General features: G+C 37.7%; 1 protein-coding gene and 1 long non-coding RNA gene across 8 annotated transcripts in view; one reads left to right on the plus strand and one right to left on the minus strand.

Annotated features, from left to right (window-relative positions):
- The window catches only part of PARD3B (par-3 family cell polarity regulator beta), a 1152049-nt gene that overhangs the window by 907044 nt on the left and 232663 nt on the right, over positions 1-12342 (minus strand). The window lies entirely within an intron of this gene.
- Positions 10854-12342, plus strand: part of LOC120854587 — a 38976-nt gene continuing 37487 nt past the window's right edge. For all 4 annotated transcript variants that reach the window (XR_005719016.1, XR_005719015.1, XR_005719018.1 and 1 more), the window contains exon 1: positions 10854-10885. This is a non-coding gene — a long non-coding RNA (uncharacterized LOC120854587). The remainder of the gene's footprint in view (positions 10886-12342) is intronic.

The following is a 12342-nucleotide window of genomic DNA, read 5'->3' on the forward strand; positions in this document are numbered from 1 at the left end:
TCCAGATAAGGATGAAAAGATGGACTTTATAAAACGTTTTGGGGATTAAGAGAAAGGACATTATGTGAAGTCTTAGTTTCTGTCATATAAGCATTCAATTATTATTACTATCATTATCAGCTATATCTATGATAAATATTTGATATAATAGACTTCATTGAAAAAGAGAACATTTTGTGAAACTATCCTAGTGTTTAAACTTCTGACAGCCCCAAAATGCTTTTATGTACAATGCCTCATTTCCTGATAGCTCATACATGAGACTTTTCTTATTAGTGTTTACCAAATGAATTATTTTAACCACTGGATTTTTAAGTTACTCCACAAAATCATCTTCAGTAAACAATTAAAGCAGATCTGAGACCATCAAGTTTGTTGTAATCCAGCAATTCAGGCAGTAGGCATTTCCACTGACAATAAGAAAGGAAATTACTCATTCTGAGGATATACACTGGCATTTTTAGGTTTCTAGAGAAGATTCAGTTAAATATTTCATACTAAAATTGCACTGTAAATGGAAAGAATTACTAATCTCTACAAGTGTACACAAATTCCATGATTTCTTACCATAAGAACTAGGCATACTATCTTTCCTTACTCTTACGTGTAAATAACTGAGGAGTAATACTCAGTAGACACAGAAAATGAAAGAAACATTGGGCATATTCCACCTGTGGGTGGGGTTTTAGAAATATACAACATGATCAAATGGTAAATTTTCATAGTAGGACTTATGCAAAGGTATTAAGGCCATGTTTCAGGTTATGCATCAAAAAGCACTGTCAAAAAGGTGATTCCAAGAGACAAGCCATCAAAAAGTGGGATTAAACAAAGTTTAAGCACAAACAGGAAAGTAAACAGTAGGGACAGTTGTTTGAGCTGCTGAAGGATCTGCAGGACTTTAAAATAAGGACCATTTCCTGATCCCAACCTGCACCCCTACTGGTATCCTAGGCCTGCTCACCTCATTCATTTGAAAATGTGATTTCTATACCTAGTTTAGTTCTTTTGAATATTCATTTTTTAAACAACTATATCAACAACTGTATGCCTCCCATAAGTCCAGAGAAGGACAAAATAACAACTCCCCATCCTCATAAAATTTGTATTATAATGGAACAAAATATGTAACATTTCATTTCAGTTCAGTCGCTCAGTTATGTCCAACTCTTTGCGACCCCATGAACTGCAGCACGCCCGGCCTCTCTGTCCATTACCAACTCCCAGAGTCCACCCAAACCCATGTCCATTGAGTCGGTGATGCCATTCAACCATCTCATCCTCTGTCGTCCCCTTCTCCTCCTGCCATTAATCTTTCCCAGCATCAGGGTCTTTTCAAATTAGCTCTTCACATCATGTGGCCAAAGTATTGGAGTTTCAGCTTCAGCATCAGTCCTTCCAATGGAAACCCAAGACTGATCTCCTTTAGGATGGACTGGTTGGATCTCCTTGCAGTCCAAGGGACTCTCAAGAGTCTTCTTCAACACCACAGTTCAAAAGCATCAATTCTTCTGTGCTCAGCTTTCTTTATATTCCAACATTCACATCCACACATGACCACTGGAAAAACCATAGCCTTGACTAGACGGACCTTTGTTGACAAAGTAATATCTCTGCTTTTTAATACACTGTCTAGGTAGGTCATAACTTTCCTTCCAAGAAGTAAGCATCTTTTAATTTCATGGCCGCAGTCACCATCTGCAGTGATTGTGGAGCCCAGAAAAATAAAGTCTGTCACTGCTTCCATTGTTTCCCCATCTATTTGCCATGAAGTGATGGGACCAGATGTCATGATCTTCGTTTTCTGAATGTTGAGCTTTAAGCCAACTTTTTCACTCTCCTCTTTCACTTTCATCAAGAGGGTCTTTAGTTCTTCTTTACTTTCCGCCATAAGGGTGGTGTCATCTGCATATCTGTTACATATATGTAACATTTACAATGGAACAAAATATAATACCAAGCAGTAGTGAGGGCAATAAACAAAATGTGAAAAAATAAACAGAGAGAAAGCTGCAATGTGAGACATGTTAGTGGAGGAACGTTTCTCTGAGGACACATCATCTGATACAGACAGTGTTTGTGTGCCCTCAGAATACATATGCTGAAATCTAATATTCAATGGATGGTATTAGAAGGTTGAACATTCTAATAAGGGGGTGATTAGGACATGTTTATAAAAAATGTCCTTGTTTCCTTATAAAAATGCAAACTATACAAATTTCCTTTATATTATACTTGAGTAGCTGCTTAGGAATTGAAACACCTGAAAAATAAAAGACAATTTATTTCTATTAAAACCATAGCCTTAAACGCAAATAGTTATACCTCAGGATCTTAACCCATTGGGATCAATTGCAGTTGTGCTTGTCTATGAAGTAGACTTTTTCTACCACTGACTTTCTGTCTCTGCTAGGAGTAAGCAAATAACAGTAAATTGGTTACTGTGGTTACAAAGCTTGATCTACAGAATAGGAAAAACTTAACTCTTTCAGTTCTGACTCTAAGAAGGGATATAACATATGCTATGTCTTAGTGCCTTGTGAAGTGTCATTACATGGATAAACACCCTCATTTAGGGAAATTCAAAACATACGTTTTCTATAAACAAAACTAACTACTGTGGTAAACAATAATGATGGCATGGCTTATTTAGAAATAGCCTAATCTCCATAATCAGTATGAACTTGTTAAAAAGAAAATCGCTCTTAACCAATTTGTTTTATTCAGGCAAAGACAAGGTAAAATAACCATTAACTATCATAAGAAATTCTTAGTATCTGTAATTACTGAAGCTATAAAAAAATCAAGTCTATAAAAGTTTTTAAAAATTAAATACAGAAAGACTACAATATAATTTTTTATCTCTTATACAAAAATTAAGTTTTGCACCGTGAGCACATACTTTATTACACAGTCAAGAGATTTTTAAAGTCACCCTCTAAAAGTCATATACAGAAAGTATTCCTGTCCATATACACAAGCATCAGTGATATAAAAATATAAAACCCATAGCTGTGAACAGATGTATTTTTAAAGATATTCAGAGAAAGTATCTCTTTAAATCAAACAGTGATTTTTAAATGGTTCCATGACAAACTATAATTAACCACTGTGGCATGGTATTGTATAGTACAATTCTCTTGTTCCTCTTGAAGGCCTGGGAGCTTCCTGACAGCAACACTGCAAAGCCATCTCTGGGTATCTCTGAGCTCCACACCTCATCAGATTACTTCATAGAGACTATAGGCATGCTACTCAACACACACTTACACACATACACACTTCAACTGAGGAACTCAAGACAAAAGACAAAAAATGGAACCCATTTTGAAATAGAAGGGAGAAAAAAAATCTATAAATTACTGTAATTACTTTAATAGCCATTCCAGAAAGGATCCTGACAAAGGCCTGGTTTCCTCATGCATACACACATGCCTGCTCTGATCTTGAAGGGGGCTCGGGCTATTCTTATCCACAATTCTTACCTAACACCAGCGATTTGCTGAACAATGAGCCTAATTTATATCATTTCAATTCTCTTCTGATTGGACGTTTTTCCTTCTCGTAATAGAAACATGACAATCTGCAAGTTATTTGTTTGAAAAAGCAGAGCTCTGGCTGCTGTTTGCCAAAATTACACAAGAGATTAAATTTTCTCTAAACATGGCTTGGTCAAGGACAAAACAGCAACAGAGACCCCTGACAGAGAAATAAGGGCCTGTCGGGTGTTAATGCAGGTGGAAGGTGGGAAGGGTATGAGGGGGGAGGGGCGGTGGGAGCTGGTTCTAGGTGGTATCACAGGGTGAGTATGAGCAGTTGGGAACAGGAGATCCGTTCTTTCGAAGGGGCAGAAGAATAAAAAATGTTGCATAAGTTTCTCAAAAAAATTCATTACTGAAGCATAGCAGATTTGCAAAAGTATTTACTAACTGACTTAATGAATGACGATCATTTCTGATATAACCTAACCTAGCACATTCAAGAAATTGACACATTATTTGAAAACATAAGCCACAATAGAAAGAATACTCTAGTCCAGACTTTCCTACTGGAATATTACCATTAATTTCTAAACCAAGTAAATAAAATCATTTACTTCAACCAAGTCCTTATTACAATCTCATAATATACTATTCTGGGCTTCCGTAGTGGCTCAGCAGTAAAGAATCCGCTGTCAATGCAGGGACCATGGGTTTGATCCCAGGGTCGGGAAGATCCCCTGGAGTAGGACATGGCAACCCACTCTAGTATTCTTGCCTGGAAAACCCAGTGGACAGAGGAGACTGGCGGACTCTGGTCCATGGGGTCACAAAAGACATAATTTAGTCACTAAACAATAAAAACAATTTATTATTTTACAAAAGGGCACCTTTCTACTTCATAAGTTTTAGAGACAAATTAGTCTGCTCGTTATTTCCTCATTTAAAAAAAAAATCTAGTTCCTCTTGGCTTTTAGTTTTAGTGGCATTCATATTTGTATTTCCCTTTAGGAGGATGAGGGCCTCCCTGGTGGCTCAGAGGTTAAAGGGTCTGCCTGCAGTGAGAGAGACCTGGGTTCGATCCCTGGGTCAGGAAGATCTCCTGGAGAAGGAAATAGCAACCCACTCCAGTATTCTTGCCTGGAGAATCCCATTGATGGAGGAGCCTTGTGGGCTACAGTCCACGGGGTCGCAAAGAGTCGGACACGACTGAGCGACTTCACTTTCACTTTAGGAGGATGAACATAAACTGAAGATTTCACCAATATACTAGAGTCCTGTCCCAGATTTGTCAAAAGAATTGAAACTTTGTGCAAATAACATGAAAAATTATAACACTAATATTTTTTAAGAGTGCACTTTGGAAAAATATATGCAGGAATATACAAAAACAATGGTTACTCTGGGTAGTAGGCAAAAGTAGGGAAAGTGAGTTCCAAGGGATTTCTATTTTTATTGCATACCTATTTTTTATTGCATATGTGAATTTTCTACAGTGAGTGGTTATGCTTCTGTGATCAGAATATTACACATTTTTAATCACATATACTACTTAAAAACAAAACAATGAGATTCAGAAGAAAGTTTCCAAAGTTTTTCAGGTACTAATCAGATCAAGCAGAACTTCTGCCTCTGTTTTGTTGTTCTAATAAACTATTATTTGATAGGTTTTTCTGGCCATAATATAAAATATATGGAATTATATTTGAAGTTAAAGCATAGTTTAAACACAAATACCAAGTTTGTGATGAAAGAAATCCATACCAAACCATCACTGAGACTGGAATTTTATAATTCACTCATTTGTAAAACATGCTGAATAGTTCAGGAAGCCATTTATATTAACTGCTTCCTTCATAACCATTTGTTGGCTATACCAATTGCACTAGCTAGACAAGTTCAACGAGCTCTAAATGGCTTAAATGACACTTGGTTTCATACTCAAGCACATCAAGTACCACTAAATATTCCAACTGCCCTTGCCAAGTGTCTTCTAAGGCAAGGTTTACAGGTGTTAGGAAGATTCAGGGACATTTCCTCTGTTATTACTTTGTAGCCTAAGGGCAGCTGACAAATGTTCTACCTCCATTTCCCACAGCTCCTTAAACAAAGGAAGACTGAATGGCACTTCTTTCAGGCTTTTTATTTTTAATTGCACAGCAACAGGAGAGAAGAAATAACACAGTTGAAAGTTTTGAAGTTACTAATGCCTTGGACCATTTGGAAGAAAGGTACAGAATCCAATTCCCTCATTTTACAATCAAAGAACAGAGATATAGGTGTTCACAGTCACATGGGTGACAACAGGCTAAGTCAAAACCAGACTCTTCAATCCAAGGAACAATATCCCATTCTACTCATCTTACTGCAGTAAGAAGATTCAACACACCAATGGTTTTCCAGTTTTAGAGAGCATCGGAATGTCCTGCCGGAGAAGGCAGTGGCACCCCACTCCAGTACTCTTGCCTGGAAAATCCCATGGACGGAGGAGCCTGGTGTGCTGCAGTCCATGGGGTCGCTAAGAGTCAGACACGACTGAGTGACTTCCCTTTCACTTTTCACTTTCATGCATTGGAGAAGGAAATGGCAACCCACTCCAGTGTTCTTGCCTGGAGAATCCCAGGGATGGGGAAGCCTGGTGGGCTGCTGTCTATGTGGTCACACAGAGTCAGACACAACTAAAGCGATGCAGCAGAAGCAGCAGCAGCAACAGAATGCCCTGCAGGCTTGTTAAAACTCAAACTGTTGGTCTCCACCCGAGTTTCTGATTCAGTAGGTTTGGAAGACAGTTGAGTATTTTCCCATAAAAGCAGTTACCACATGATGCTGATGCTGCTCTGGTGCCCATATACTGAGAACCCACTGCACAATCACCATTCCCCCAGAGGAACCAATTTATTCCTATTCTACCCTAGAGTCAAGACAGTTACATCCTACAGAGTAGGCTATTTTCCCAGTTAAAACTCACTTTGCTAATCAAAAAAAGGAAAAAAATTAAAAGCTGGCTGGTGGTAAATCTCTATTTCCCTTTCTCTCTATAACCCAGAAAATGGTCCAGGAGATGACCTTTAAATGGATCCTCTTCCCCCACTAACTCTCACTGGAATATTAACTAGCACTACATAAAATACATCAGATCATCCTAAATTGATCTTTTTTAATTGTCAGAACCTCCACTAATTCTAGAAGTCAGGAAGGTAATATAAATGAATGAAGGAAAAGTGTTATATGAGAGGAAATGGAGTTAACTTTTGCAGTTACAGAATGTCTGCTATCTCCAAACATATTTTAAATTTAATGAAAAATTCACTACACACACACACATACCCCTGTATGCCAAATTCAGCCTGCAAGTCAGGCCGCCTACTTGCCCAGATTTAAGGTATTATAAAATCTAGTATCAACATCCAGGTACATGGTATGTTCCTCCATTTATTCAAGGTTTAAAAAAAGTTCTTGATAAAAGCTATCAAAATTGTGATGAAATCTTTCCACAGAAAAAGAAATTCGACTGCTAGAAAAGTAAACATCCTAAGTACAGGCCAAATACTCATTTGCTAAGTATTATGTTGATACAGAAACTAATTATTCTATAACCATGGAAGAAATGCTGATCTAATAAACAACTGATATATATTATCTTTACCCATTATAAATACAAAACTACTGAACCAAAATGCATAGCCTGGTGTACACTATTACATATTTTCACCAAGTCAATGAGACTTAATATTTAAGCAAGGTTATCCTTGAGTGTGCCACAAATATTCTTCAGAGCTCACAGTATGACAATTTGTGTACGTGAAATATCTTGAAGAAAAAACTCATGCCATGCATCAATCGGAATTTCTACTATTCACAGTAAGAATGTACCATTTATCTCCTTTTAAAAAGTAATTTCATGAAGTCCTAAAACCTTTTTAAATCAATTTTACTTTCAGTAAGAGCCACCTTCAGTTCACTGAAAACTAGTATCTGTTTGAAAAAATATATAACTCCTGTATTTTGAAGAATTCTGATTCTTTTGCTCATGTAGTCAGGAAACCAATTTACCCAGGCAAAGTTGGCTATGTGTCAGTCCTGAAAAATGCACTTACTCAAAATACGCAGAGAGTTAAGCCTTTAATCCACAAAATTAAATTAAAAGGACAAACACAAAGTAATCTTCATCTGTATGTAGAAACTTTACATGGGGAATATTTTGGCTTTATTTTAACTAGATCAGATTTAGCTGGATGGAACAGCAGAAGTGTTGTCAACAGTGAAATGTACTTTCCAGTCATGATGCTCCTGCTGAGTGAAGGCAAGAGATACATATCCACAAAGACATAGTACAGCAATGCTATAGGGCTGCAGGGCTTCCCTGATAGCTCAGTTGGTAGAGAATCCGCCTACAATGCAGGAAACCCCAGTTGGATTCCTGGGTCAGGAAGATCTCCTGGAGAAGGGATAGGAAACAAACTATTATTCTTGGGCTTCCCTTGTGGGCCTAGCTGGTAAAGAATCCAGCTGCAATGCCAGAGACCTGGGTTGGGAAGATCCCCTAGAGAAGGGAAAGGCTACCTACTCTAGTATTCTTGCCTGGAGAATTCCATGGACTATATAGTTGGCTCAGACAGTAAAGCATCTGCCTGCAATGCGGGAGACCTGGGTTCGACCCCTAAGTTGGGAAGATCCCCTGGAGAAGGTAATGGCAATCCACTCCAGTACTCTTGCCTGGAAAATTCCATGGACATAGGAGCCTTGTAGGCTACAGTCCATGGGGTCGCAAAGAGCTGGACACGACTGAGCGATTTCACTCACTTTACAAAGCGTCAGATATGGCTGAGCAACTTTCACACATAGAGTTGCAACAAATATGAAAGGCAGGGAGCAGTGCAGGGAACCTGTGAACCAAAGCAAGAGGAGTGGTTGACAGCTAAGTTCCCTCATAAGCATACTAAAGAAAATATGTAACAATAGGAGTAAATGGAAAAAAGTCATTGATCCAAAACATCAAAGAAATAAACTAAAACTCCAATGCCCATACTACTGGAATTGACATCTTAAAAAAAAAAAAAAAATCAACATACAGAGCACTTCTAACTCAATGCAAATTATATTTACAGATGTTTCAAAGTTCAGTGTTAAGTATAAATAAATGTAAATCCTGCCTCTTGTGAGGTTTCTAGAAATTTATTTGATTCAGCTTTAGAAAACTCTTTATTTAATAAAAAAGTGTTATCTGATTAAAAAGGAAGATTGTGGACTTAATGGCAAGATAAGACTTTTTCCTCAGATAATAAAGATAATGACAACATCCATCCCAGGAGCCTCAGAGAGTAAATAAGAGATTTTTCAAACTGAGAGCCTGATTCACGTAGATATTATAACTATATCATGTACTCTATTTCAAAATATCACAAAATTTAAAGGTCTTATAACTATTTTCCAGATAAGTTTCTTTTTGACATGGTGTTTCATTAAAACTGAAATAAGGAAAAATACCTTATCTTACATACAAAAACTGAATGAAAAATCATATTTTACAAACAAAATTTTTAAAAACCATTTTAATACATCTCAACTGTGATAAAATGATTGAAATTGGGGTGGTAAGAAATTACATTTTAAAGAAACTATGAAATCTATTTTTTGTAGTTCTCACACAGAAATAAGTTCCCTTTATCAAAGAAAATCTGTGAGAGAATTTAATAAAAGGAAAATAATAGCCAGCTCAAAACTGACCACACACTGAATTCTCTCTCTTGAATCTGATCCCTTAGAAGTCAAACCACAGGAAAGCCTGATTCAATGGCTTGACATTATAAATAACTACTTTTGCTCTCAATGTAGGTGGCTTTATCTTGGTGGCCACTCCTTCAGCAAAGAGACTGAATGATGAGCTTTTGAATGATGCTGCATTCTAAAAAGAGCCAAAAAGTGTAACCATTCCCATTTTTTAGCTTCTGGAACATCACGAAGCTCAAGTGATACACAAGGTTAAGGAAGTTGATGGAAGGCTAAAACAAACTCTTTGGAATGCTGACCTGTTGGCCAAAACTCCATCCCACAATCACTGTGGACATACAATGAATGAACCCTAGCTCTGCCACTAGTGAAGGCTATTATCAATGGTGAAGTTACTTAATCTAATGGAGGCTTAACCATGTTAGACAAAAAATGTGGTAACACTTCAACAGGACCTTGTAAAGATTAAAAACAAGAATATGTATAATATAAAATCCATTTAGTTCAGTTCAGTCATTCAGGCGTGTCCAACTCTTTCCCAGTCCATGGACTACAGCATGCCAAGCTTCCCTGTACATCACTAATTCCCAGAGCTTGCTCAAACAAATGTCCATTGAGTTGGTAATGCCATCCAGCCATCTCATCTTCTGTCGTCCCCTTCTCCCCCTGCCTTCCATCTTTCCCAACATCAGGATCATTTCCAATGAGTCAGCTCTTCGCATCAGGTGGCCAAAGTATTGGAGCTACAGCTTCAGCATGAGTTCTTCCAATGAATATTCAGGACTGATTTCCTTTATGATTGACTGGTTTGATCTCCTTTCAGTCCAAGGGACTATCAAGAGTCTTCTCCAATACCACAGTTCAAATGCATCGATTCTTCAGCACTCAACTTTCTTATGGTCCAACTCTCACATTCATACATGACTACTGGATAAACCAAAGCTTTGACTAGATGGAACTGTCGGCAAAGTAATGTTTCTGCTTTTTAATATGCTGTCTAGATTGGTCATAGCTATTCTTCCAAGGAGCAAGCATCTTTTTAATTTCATGGCTACAGTCACCATCTGCAGTGATTTTGGAGCCCAAGAAAATAAGGTCTGTCACTGTTTCCATTGCTTCCCCATCTATTTGCCATGAAGTGATGGGACCAGATGCCATGATCTTCGTTTCTTGAATGTTGATTTTTAAGCCAGCTTTTTCACTCACCTCTTTCACCTTCATCAAGAGGCTCTTTAGTTGCTCTTCGCTTTCTTCAGTGAAGGTGGTCTCATCTGCATATCTGAGATTATTGATAATTCTCCCGGCAATCTTGGTTCCAGCTTGCCAACTTGGCATTTTGCATGATGTTCTCTGCATATAAGTTAAATAAGCAGAGTGACACTATTCAGCATTGACATACTCCTTTCCCAATTTGGATCCAGTCCATTGTTCCATGCCTGATTCTAACTGTTGCTTCTTGACCTGCATAGAGATTTCTTAGGAGGCAGGTAAGGTGGTCTGGTATATGTTCCACAATTTGTTGTGATCCACACAAAGGCTTTGGCATAGTCAATAAAGCAGAAGTAGATGATTTTCTGGAACTTACTTGCTTTTTCGATGATCCAACAGATGCTAGAAATTTCATCTCTGGTTACACTGCCTTTTCTAAATCCAGCTTGTACATCTGGAAGTTCATGGTTCACTTACTGTTGAAGCCTGGCTTGGAGAATCTTGAGCATTACTTTACTATCCTGTGAGAAGAGTGCAATTGTGAGGCAGTTTGAACATTCTTTGGAATTACCTTTCTTTGGGATTAGAATGAAAACTGACCTTTTCCAGTCCGGTGGCCACTGCTGAATCTTCCCAATTTGCTGGCATATTGAGTGCAGCGCTTTCACAGCACCATCTTTTAGGATTTGAAATAGCTCAATGGGAATTCCATCCCCTCCACTAGCTGTGTTTGTAGTGATGCTTCCTAAGGCCCACTTGACTTCTCATTCCAGGATGTCTGGCTCTAGGTGAGTGATCAGACCATCACGGTTATCTGTGTCATGAAGATCTTTTTTATATAGTTCTGGGGCTACCTCTTCTTAATATCTTCCACTTCTGTTAGGCCCATAGCATTTCTGTCCTTTATCAAGCCCATCTTTGCATGAAATGTTTCCTTGGTATCTCAAATAATCTTTCAGAGATCTCTAGTCTTTCCCATTCTATTGTTTTCCTCTATTTCTTTGCATTGACCACTGTGGAAGGCTTTCTTATCTCTCCTTGCTATTCTTTGAAACACTTCATTCAGATGGGTATATCTTTCCTTTTCCCATTTGCCTTTGCCTTTCACTTCTCTTTTTCTCAGTTATTTGTAAGGCCTCCTCAGACAACCATTTTGCCTCTTTACATTTCTTTTTCTTGGAGATTGTTTTAATCACTGCCTCCTATACAATGTCAAGAACTTCCATCCATAGTTCTTCAGGCACTCTGTTTATCAATTTAATCCCATGAATCTATTTGCCACTTCCACTGTAAAATCACATTGGATTTGATTTAGGTCATAACTGAATGGTCTAGTGGTTTTCCCTACTTTCTTCAATTTAAGTCTGAATTTGGCAATAAGGAGTTCATGATCTGAGCCACAGTTAGCTCAGTCTTGTGTTTGCTGACTGTATAGAGCTTCTCCATCTTCTGCTGCAAAGAACATCATCAATCTGATTTCAGAATTGATCTGGTGATGTTAATGTGTAGAGTCTTCTCTTGTGTTGTTGGAAGAGGGTGTTTGCTATGACCAATGCGTTCTCTAGGCAATACCTAGTACAAATACTAGAATATAGAAGACAGTCAATAATTTAGGTAGCTATCTAGAAGCTCTTCTTCGACGGGTAGAAAGAAGAACTCCTGAAGACAATTAGGCATTTATCAATAGATAGAGGTTGTATACCTTCAGCTTCATGAATACATGTTAAACATACAACTTAACTCTCATCTGTGATGAATAATGAATGTTTTGAAAAGGAAAGGCACACTAATCTTTTACCCACTAAGTCTATAATTTCCTATTAATATACCCAAGTACAATAAATATCTCTTACAATCCTAAAGAGCATTATACAGTTTTCCACATTTTCTATCACTGTTAAAAAATGGCAAGATATTTAAAAGA

Source organism: Oryx dammah, unplaced genomic scaffold, assembly GCF_014754425.2.
Source record: "Oryx dammah isolate SB20612 unplaced genomic scaffold, SCBI_Odam_1.1 HiC_scaffold_27, whole genome shotgun sequence".
In the NCBI taxonomy this organism is placed as follows: domain Eukaryota; kingdom Metazoa; phylum Chordata; class Mammalia; order Artiodactyla; family Bovidae; genus Oryx; species Oryx dammah.